Source organism: Anopheles coustani, assembly GCF_943734705.1.
Source record: "Anopheles coustani chromosome X unlocalized genomic scaffold, idAnoCousDA_361_x.2 X_unloc_32, whole genome shotgun sequence".
Taxonomy (NCBI): Eukaryota; Metazoa; Arthropoda; class Insecta; order Diptera; family Culicidae; genus Anopheles; species Anopheles coustani.
Window position 1 is genome coordinate 1 of NW_026525140.1, and position 10,000 is coordinate 10,000.

A 10,000-nucleotide genomic window follows, 5' to 3' on the forward strand; every position below is an offset into this window, starting at 1 on the left:
AACCTATAGCGCTCACCATATTCCTACCCAGAGTGCAAGTGAACAGATTGCTCACCCCTACCCAGTTCACAACCACGTGATCGACTAACATACCGAGGTTACCACAAGTCAAAGTTATACGTTTACAAGCGCAAGACCAATCGAAAACCCCGAAAGCAATCTCGACCCAAAATGTATTATCCGTGAGTGTAGTCGAGTCTCGTACTCGTCATCTGTAATCGTCGGATAGAATATCCAGTACACGGTTGTCTTTCCAAATGAAAATCTACATACAGAACTCGCTCTTGGCAAATGGGTGGCATTGGCGCAATCAGGAGCGAGTTCTGTATGTAGATTTCATTTGGAAAGACAACCATATGTTGATTTGTCTGTTAGTGTACTGGGTGTTTGAGGTATGTAGTATCCACGCTTGGTTGGGTGTGTCAGAGGACCGTGAATGCGTTCGCAACCCCAATTGGGGTACATCGGGAATGATTTTGTGGAACCGATGTGCCCGGCACACACTAAGTTTTTGTTGCAAGTTAATAGTGTGCCATGTCCGGGGGGGTTGTGATTAAACTCTGGTGAATTGCGTACTGTGGTGAATGGGGTATGAAAGCCCCGCAGTTGCAATGATCGGACGCGCCTAGCGTGTCCTTTAGTTGATGGTAGGGAAATGAAGGCCCTTGTCAGCTCACCTAAGTATTCATGGAAGTTTGGCATAAGGTCGCTGTGGTAGGGGTATGAAGGCCCTTGTCAGCGCATGCACAATCGGGCGCACGAGCGCTTAGCGGAGTCGAATGCCGCTCAAGTGCCTGTCCGGTGCATCGGGTGTGTGTGTGATACGAGGGCAATGAGGTTCGCACGGGGGCTCGCCTCCCGTGTGCTACCGGACTTGACAACATATAGAACGTGGTGTTTGCTCCTCCGGGTGCAATGGGACAATGAACATTCGAACGCAAAGTCGGAATTCTGGTTGATCCTACCAGTAATATACGCTCGTCTCAAAGGTTAAGCCATGCATGTCTAAGTACAAACAGATTTAATGTGAAACCGCATAAGGCTCAGTATAACAGCTATAATTTACGAGATCATCAACCTAGTTACTTGGATAACTGTGGAAAATCTAGAGCTAATACATGCAACATGCCAGGACCCTCGCGGGAACTGGTGCACTTATAGTCAAACCAATCGCGGGTTCTCCGTGTCATTGAGTTGAAGTCTGGATAATGATGCTGATCGTATGGTCTCGCACCGACGACAGATCTCGCAAATATCTGCCCTATCACTATGGATGGTAGTATAGAGGACTACCATGGTTGCAACGGGTAACGGGGAATCAGGGTTCGATTCCGGAGAGGGAGCCTGAGAAATGGCTACCACATCCAAGGAAGGCAGCAGGCGCGTAAATTACCCAATCCCGGGACGGGGAGGTAGTGACGAGAAATAACAATATGAAACTCTTTAATGATGTTTCATAATTGGAATGAGTAGAGCATAAATCCTTCTACGAGGATCAAGTGGAGGGCAAGTCTGGTGCCAGCAGCCGCGGTAATTCCAGCTCCACTAGCGTATATTAAAATTGTTGCGGTTAAAACGTTCGAAGTTGATACTTGTCCAACACAGTCCGGCTCCGCCGACCCGGTCAACCCGTGGTCGGTGGGCCCAAGTCGGAATCTGGTTGCGACTCAATGGTGTGGTAGGGCACCAAGTCTGTGTCATGGTGTGCCCTTCAACGGGTGCAAGTGTAACATAGAGCTCGACCGCTCACGTTTACCTTGAACAAATTAGAGTGCTTAAAGCAGGGTGCCCAAACGCCCTAGAATAATCTTGCATGGAATAATGGAATACGACCTTGGTCTAATCTTTCATTGGTTTGTACTCAGACCGGAGGTAATGATTAACAGAAGTAGTTGGGGACACTAGTATTACGGCGCGAGAGGTGAAATTCGTAGACCGTCGTAAGACTAACTAAAGCGAAGGCATTTGTCAAGGATGCTTTCTTTAATCAAGAACGAAAGTTAGAGGATCGAAGGCGATTAGATACCGCCCTAGTTCTAACCGTAAACGATGCCAACTAGCAATTGGGAGACGCTACAACCAGGTGCTCTCAGTAGCTTCCGGGAAACCAAAGTCAGGTTCCGGGGGAAGTATGGTTGCAAAGTTGAAACTTAAAGGAATTGACGGAAGGGCACCACAATGAAATGGAGCTTGCGGGCTCGCAGTCATTGCGGGGTCATTCCGGTCAAACGGTGTGACGGCGTGAACGCCTGGAATACTGGCCTCCTCGTGGCGCCACTGGACCCCCTGGAGACAGGGGTGACGAACAGAGATCCGGGTGGGAGGGGTACCCGACCTCCCGTGCACTATCAGGGTGATGACCCCGTTGGGCCGGGGTTATGGTAGTGTGCCGCAGACGGAACGGGCCTTGTAAGGTGTCTTTAATCCTGGTTTTAGATACCTAGCCCTCTGGTCTGTTTAGCCTCTCCGAGTGAGGGAGGTTAGGATGGACCCTATGTCAGCGGACAGGACCGCGAAGACATAGGGAGTGTTACGGAAGGGATTCACTCTCCTGGAAGTTTCACGAAAAGTCGCAGAAGTCAAAGTCCCGATGTGCTCTGTCGCCTCCCGGGGCGCAGGACTGAGACCGATGCGCAGGCCGCGAGTGGACGTTCGGATACGAAGGAGTTGGTGGTGCTTCTCCTGGGGTTGCTGGCGGGCGAGTATGATGGGATGGTCACATCGAAAGCCATGACCAGCAGCAGAACGGACGACGCTTGCGGCACAGGCGGGCACGTAAGTGCAGGCGCTAAGGCGCACAGTAGGAAGGTGACGGAAAGGTCTATGGGGCGACTTGCCATACGTCGATAGGGGATGCACCGGTGAGCGTTGGCACCAAGGTGGTACCTTTGCGACAATTGTCTCGTCAAACCGGAGACCAGACTGTCAAGGGCCTGGCACAAGACCAGCCAGGCCAAAGGAAGCACCAGCGGGTGCAGAACGCGGGCACATTAGTGCAGGCGCGAAAGCGCACAGTGTGGAGTGAGGGCAGGACAGGCTATGGGGCGACTTGTGATTTGTCGGTAAGGGATCCACCGCTAAGCGCTGCCGGTGATAACTATGCGATAATGAACAAGTCAATCCAGAAACCTGAACTGTCAAGGGCCTGGCACAACATCGGCCAGGGAAAGTGGATGAGGGCAAGTCCGACATAGACGCGACAAAGAATTGGTTGACGTAGGGCGCCGAGGATTGCCGACCAAGGCAACCAAGTCTTCCATGACTAAGTCAAGTCAGACGTTGGACGACCCCAGGGTGAAGGGAACAAGACTGGATACTTAAGGTTTGTGATGCTTTGGGGAGGGATGCACCGGGGGTTGCTGACCCACCCGCCAATCGCGGTACCGAACCATCGCTGAACAACCTTTAGGACACCGGTCGAGTTCAGGGCCTTGTACATTCCAAACAGGCCACAAGGGACGGCACGTAGACCGAGCAGGAGCTTGGTTTTGCGGGCCAGCATGAGTAACATCAAGAAGTGTCAGATATCGGAGACCCAGCACGTAGACGAGGCAGGAGCCTAGTTTTGCGGGCTGACGCATCCGCATGATATTTGAACCTTAGTGCAAGTCCCATTTACGGGATTTTAGGAGGTAGTGGTGTCATGTAAGTCAGCTGTCGGATCGATCTTCTGAGCCGCTTAAGTTGCATTGCGCCGAGTCCGTCTCCTTAGGCTTGGGAAATAGCCCCTGGTAGTCAGGGTAGTACCTGTTAGACCTTTGGCGACACGCGCTTTCACCCTTCAGGAGTTAGTTGCGTGCCACAGTGTCCGTAAAGTGTGATTTTATCCTAGGGACAGATGCCTCTTCCGTCATCGCTTCTACCGTGTAGGTGCACAGCGTGACGGAAGGTTAAAGGCTCAGAGGAGGGAGTAATGTTGGTCATGGTCCCTCGGGGCCAAGGCCAATGTGAACCCTCGTCCAAAAAAAAAAAATGAAATGGAGCTTGCGGTTCAATTTGACTCAACACGGGAAAACTTACCAGGTCCGAACTTATGGAGGTGAGACAGATTAATAGCTCTTTCTCAAATTTAAGGGTAGTGGTGCATGGCCGTTCTTAGTTCGTGGATTGATTTGTCTGGTTAATTCCGATAACGAACGTGACTCACATATGCTAACTAGAACGCAGTCAGCGTTAATGCGTCGATGCCGATTGGAACGGGTTAGGACCTTTCGGTGGAGTATGACCTGACACCTTCGCTGTTCGTGTGCGCAAGTGCACTTACGGTACGCTGCTTAGCAGGACAATTTGTGTTTAGCAAAATGAGATCGAGCGATAACAGGTCCGTGATGCCCTTAGATGTTCTGGGCTACACGCGTGCTACAATGTGGGTAGCAGCGTGTCTCCTATTCCGAGAGGAACGGGAAATCACTCAAATACTCACTTAGTAGGGATTATGGATTGCAATGGTCCATATGAACTCGGAACTTCTAGTAAGTGCTGGTCATCAGCCAGCGTTGAATACGTCCCTGCCCTTTGTACACACCGCCCGTCGCTACTACCGATGGATTATTTAGTGAGGTCTTTGGAGATGATCGTTCGCTGGATCCTCGTGAACCGCGTCTGCTTTATCGAAGTTGACCGAACTTGATGATTTAGAGGAAGTAAAAGTCGTAACAAGGTTTCCGTAGGTGAACCTGCGGAAGGATCATTAGTGGCCAAGTGATCCTTCCAGAAGTCCGAACCTGCGGGTTGAGACTTCGGCACAAGTTGCCATATGATAATTGACGAAACACTATAGAAGTCCGAACCTGCGGGTTGAGACTTCGGCACAAGTTGCCATATGATAATTGACGAAACACTATAGAAGTCCGAACCTGCGGGTTGAGACTTCGGCACAAGTTGCCATATGATAATTGACGAAACACTATAGAAGTCCGAACCTGCGGGTTGAGACTTCGGCACAAGTTGCCATATGATAATTGACGAAACACTATAGAAGTCCGAACCTGCGGGTTGAGACTTAGGCACACGTTGCCTTATACATGACTTCGAACAAATACACAAGTCCGAACCTGCGGGTTGAGACTTAGGCACAAGTTGCCTTATACATGACTTCGAACAAATACACAAGTCCGAACCTGCGGGTTGAGACTTAGGCACAAGTTGCCATATGAAAGTTGACGAAACACTAACAAGTCCGAACCTGCGAGTTGAGACTTAGGCACACGTTGCCTTATACATGACTTCGAACAAATACACAAGTCCGAACTTGCGGGTTGAGACTTAGGCACAAGTTGCCTTATACATACATTGGCCAAATAAACAGAAGTCCGAACCTGCGGGTTGAGACTTAGGCACAAGTTGCCATATTATATTCGATCAAACACTAAGTAGTCCGAACCTGCGGGTTGAGACTCAAGACCGTAACAAGATGTCACTATACAAGTCCGAACCTAAGGGTTGAGACTTAATGCGATCTAGATACCAAGTTGACATCCAATACCTGTTGAGCAAAACCAAAGATTCCCTGTTCTCGAATGATTACACTATATAACAGGGAATCATGAAGAAATCAAGCAAGCGTGAAACAAAGTCATCACTTGGGCATGCTCGATAGCCAACCACATGACCTTAACCTAAGAGAGCATGCAAACCACATGATACCTATAAACGATTAACCCGCCCTAGTTCAATCGTTCACCAAGTGATGACTTCAGTATGGCTAAGAGAAAAACTTTTGAATGGGAAAAACTCTAAGTCCGAACCTCCGGGTTGAGACTTCCGCGTCGGAGGTGGGCGCACCTTCTATCCGAAAGATGGTGAATCAGGGGTGTTCGATCAGCAATGGTCGGATGCCCCGTCGTAGTCCAACTATGACAATCCAAGTCAAGACCTCCGGGTTGAGACTTCCGCGTCCGGAGGTACGCGTACCGCCTACCCGAAAGATGGTGAATCAGGGGTGTTCGATCAGCAATGGTCGGATGCCCCGTCGTAGTCCAACTATGACAATCAAAGTCAAGACCTCCGGGTTGAGACTTCCGCGTCCGGAGGTACGCGTACCGCCTACCCGAAAGATGGTGTGCTTCTGGGGTATTCGATGAGTCGGATACCCCGTCGTAGTCCAACTATGACAATACAAAGTCAAGACCTCCGGGTTGAGACTTCCGCGTCCGGAGGTACGCGTACCGCCTACCCGAAAGATGGTGTGCTTCTGGGGTATTCGATGAGTCGGATACCCCGTCGTAGTCCAACTATGACAATCAAAGTCAAGACCTCCGGGTTGAGACTTTCTAAGAGTACAAGCATAAAGGAACACGGACCAAGCCGTACCGAGAGAATCGGTACTAGAGCCCTTGTGGTTCTACATTGAGAGAGCCCTCGTGGTTCTCATTAGGGGCTTTATGCAAGAAGTACTCAATACTGTGGTGTGAAGTATAAAGTATAGAGTCCTCCACTGGTCCACGCTGCTCCGGCGGTCCTGGGTAAGATAGTTCATTCTAGCTTGCCCTATGTGGAAGAGGACTCAATACCCTACCTGTTGAGCTTGAAACAAAGTCATCACTTGGGCATGCTCATATTGCCATACACAATTACATTATATTCGAATGAGCATGCAAGCGACCCTATATAGACCGAACCAAAACGATAGATACCGCCGTAGTTCACCCCCACCAAGTGATGACTTCAGTATGGCTAGTGTGTGAAGTATAAAGTATAGTCCTCCCCTGGTCCACACTGCTTCGGCGGTCCTGGGTAAGATAGTTAGTTCTAGCTTGCCCTATGTGGAAGAGGACACAATACTTAATACTTAGAGTACAAGCATAAAGGAACACGGACCAAGCCGTACCGAGAGAATCGGTACTAGAGCCCTCGTGGTTCTACATTGAGAGAGCCCTCGTGGTTCTCATTAGGGGCTTTATGCAAGTCGTACTCAATACTGTGGTGTGAAGTATAAAGTATAGTCTTCGCCTGGTTCACGCTGCTTCGGCGGTCCTGGGTAAGATAGTTCATTCTAGCTTGCCCTATAGTGGAATGAGGACACTTAATGCTTCGTCTTTTAGCGGCGGCTAGACTCCTCCTCACGGGGAACGAGTTGACGCACACAGCGGCGGCTTACGCACTATGGCAATCATGGATGCCTGAAGATTCCGTGAAGTTCTCCCCTGGTCCACGCTGCCTCGGCAGTCCTGGGTAAAATGGAATATTTCCAGCTTGCCCTATAGTGGAAGAGGACTATCCAACAATACAAAGTCAAGACCTCCGGGTTGAGACTTTCCGCGTCGGTGGTGTCGCGCACCGCCTATCCGAAAGATGGTGTAACAGGGGTGTTCGATCAGCAATGGTCGGATGCCCCGTCATAGTCCAACTATGACAACCAAAGTCAAGACCTCCGGGTTGAGACTTCCGCGTCCGGAGGTACGCGTACCGCCTACCCGAAAGATGGTGTGCTTCTGGGGTATTCGATGAGTCGGATACCCCGTCGTAGTCCAACTATGACAATCAAAGTCAAGACCTCCGGGTTGAGACTTCCGCGTCCGGAGGTACGCGTACCGCCTACCCGAAAGATGGTGAATCAGGGGTGTTCGATCAGCAATGGTCGGATGCCCCGTCGTAGTCCAACTATGACAATCAAAGTCAAGACCTCCGGGTTGAGACTTCCGCGTCCGGAGGTACGCGTACCGCCTACCCGAAAGATGGTGAATCAGGGGTGTTCGATCAGCAATGGTCGGATGCCCCGTCGTAGTCCAACTATGACAATCAAAGTCAAGACCTCCGGGTTGAGACTTTCTAAGAGTACAAGCATAAAGGAACACGGACCAAGCCGTACCGAGAGAATCGGTACTAGAGCCCTCGTGGTTCTACATTGAGAGAGCCCTCGTGGTTCTCATTAGGGGCTTTATGCAAGTCGTACTCAATACTGTGGTGTGAAGTATAAAGTATAGAGTCCTCCACTGGTCCACGCTGCTCCGGCGGTCCTGGGTAAGATAGTTCATTCTAGCTTGCCCTATGTGGAAGAGGACTCAATACCCTACCTGTTGAGCTTGAAACAAAGTCATCACTTGGGCATGCTCATATTGCCATACAATATTCCATTATCTACTAATGAGCATGCAGCTATATGATTATAACCTGTAAACGATTACCCCGCCGTAGTTCAGCGCTTCAACCAAGTGATGACTTCAGTATGGCTAGTGTGTGAAGTATAAAGTATAGTCCTCCCCTGGTCCACACTGCTTCGGCGGTCCTGGGTAAGATAGTTAGTTCTAGCTTGCCCTATGTGGAAGAGGACACCATACTTAATACTGTGGTGTAATGAACAAAGTATAGTCCTCCACTGGTCCACGCTGCTTTGCAGTCCTGGGTAAGATAGTTAGTTCTAGCTTGCCCTATGTGGAAGAGGGCATACAAGACAAAGTATAGTTCTCCCCTGGTCCACGCTGCTCCGGCGGTCCTGGGTAAGATAGTTAATTCTAGCTTGCCCTATGTGGAAGAGAGCATACATGAACCAAGAACGAAGGTTATGATCGAGGAATGATTCGACAACTAACCGATGGTATGAAATGTGAAGAATTCAAGCAAGCACACAATCAAGTCATCACTTGGGCATGCTCGATAGCCAACCTCATGACATTAACCTAGTAGAGCATGCGAAAACCAATATATATGTAAACGATGCCCCTCCCTAGTTCAGCGCTTCAACCAAGTGATGACTTCAGAATGGCTAAATCAAATCGGTTCAAAACATACCATCGGTACCCTATTGAAACACACAAGTCGATATCAAACCTCATGATTGTGTAGTCCTCCACTGGTCCACGCCGCTTCGGCGGTCCTGGGTAAGATAGTTCATTCTAGCTTGCCCTATGTGGAAGAGGGCACATTACTCAATACTGTGGTGTTATGAACAAAGTATAGTCCTCCACTGGTCCACGCTGCTCCGGCGGTCCTGGGTAAGATAGTTCATTCTAGCTTGCCCTATGTGGAAGAGGGCATACAAGACAAAGTATAGTTCTCCCCTGGTCCACGCTGCTTCGGCGGTCCTGGGTAAGATAGTTAATTCTAGCTTGCCCTATGTGGAAGAGAGCATACATGAACCAAGAACGAAGGTTATGATCGAGGAATGATTCGACAACTAACCGATGGTATGAAATGTGAAGAATTCAAGCAAGCACACAATCAAGTCATCACTTGGGCATGCTCAATAGCCAACCCTATGACATTAACCTAGTAGAGCATGCGAAACCCAATATATATGTAAACGATGCCCCTCCCTAGTTCAGCGCTTCAACCAAGTGATGACTTCAGAATGGCTAAATCAAATCGGTTCAAAACATACCATCGGTACCCTATTGAAACACACAAGTCGATATCAAACCTCTTAATTGTGTAGTCCTCCACTGGTCCACGCCGCTTCGGCCGTCCTGGGTAAAATGGAACATTCCAGCTTGCCCTATGTGGAAGAGGGCACATTACTCAATACTGTGGTGTGAAGTATAAAGTTCAGTTCTCCCCTGGTCCACGCTGCTTCGGCGGTCCTGGGTAAGATAGTTCATTCTAGCTTGCCCTATGTGGAAGAGGACACTTAATACTTCGTCTCTAAGCGGCGGCTTGACTCCTCCCTACGGGGAACGGGTTTACGCGCACAGCGGCGGCTTACGCACTATGGCAGTCATGGATGCCTTACGTTTCTATGAAAAGTGTGTTCCTCCCCTGGTCCACGCTGCTTCGGCAGTCCTGGGTAAGATAGTTAGTTCTAGCTTGCCCTATGTGGAAGAGGACACGTAGACTTACTGTGGTGTGAAGTATAAAGTTCAGTTCTCCCCTGGTCCACGCCGCTTCGGCCGTCCTGGGTAAAATGGATTCATCCAGCTTGCCCTATGTGGAATGAGGACACTTTATGCTTCGTCTCTAAGCGGCGGCTTGCTCCTCCCTACGGGGAACGGGTATACGCGCACAGCGGCGGCTTACGTTATGGCAGTCATGGATGCCTTACGTTTCCATGAAAAGTGTGTTCCTC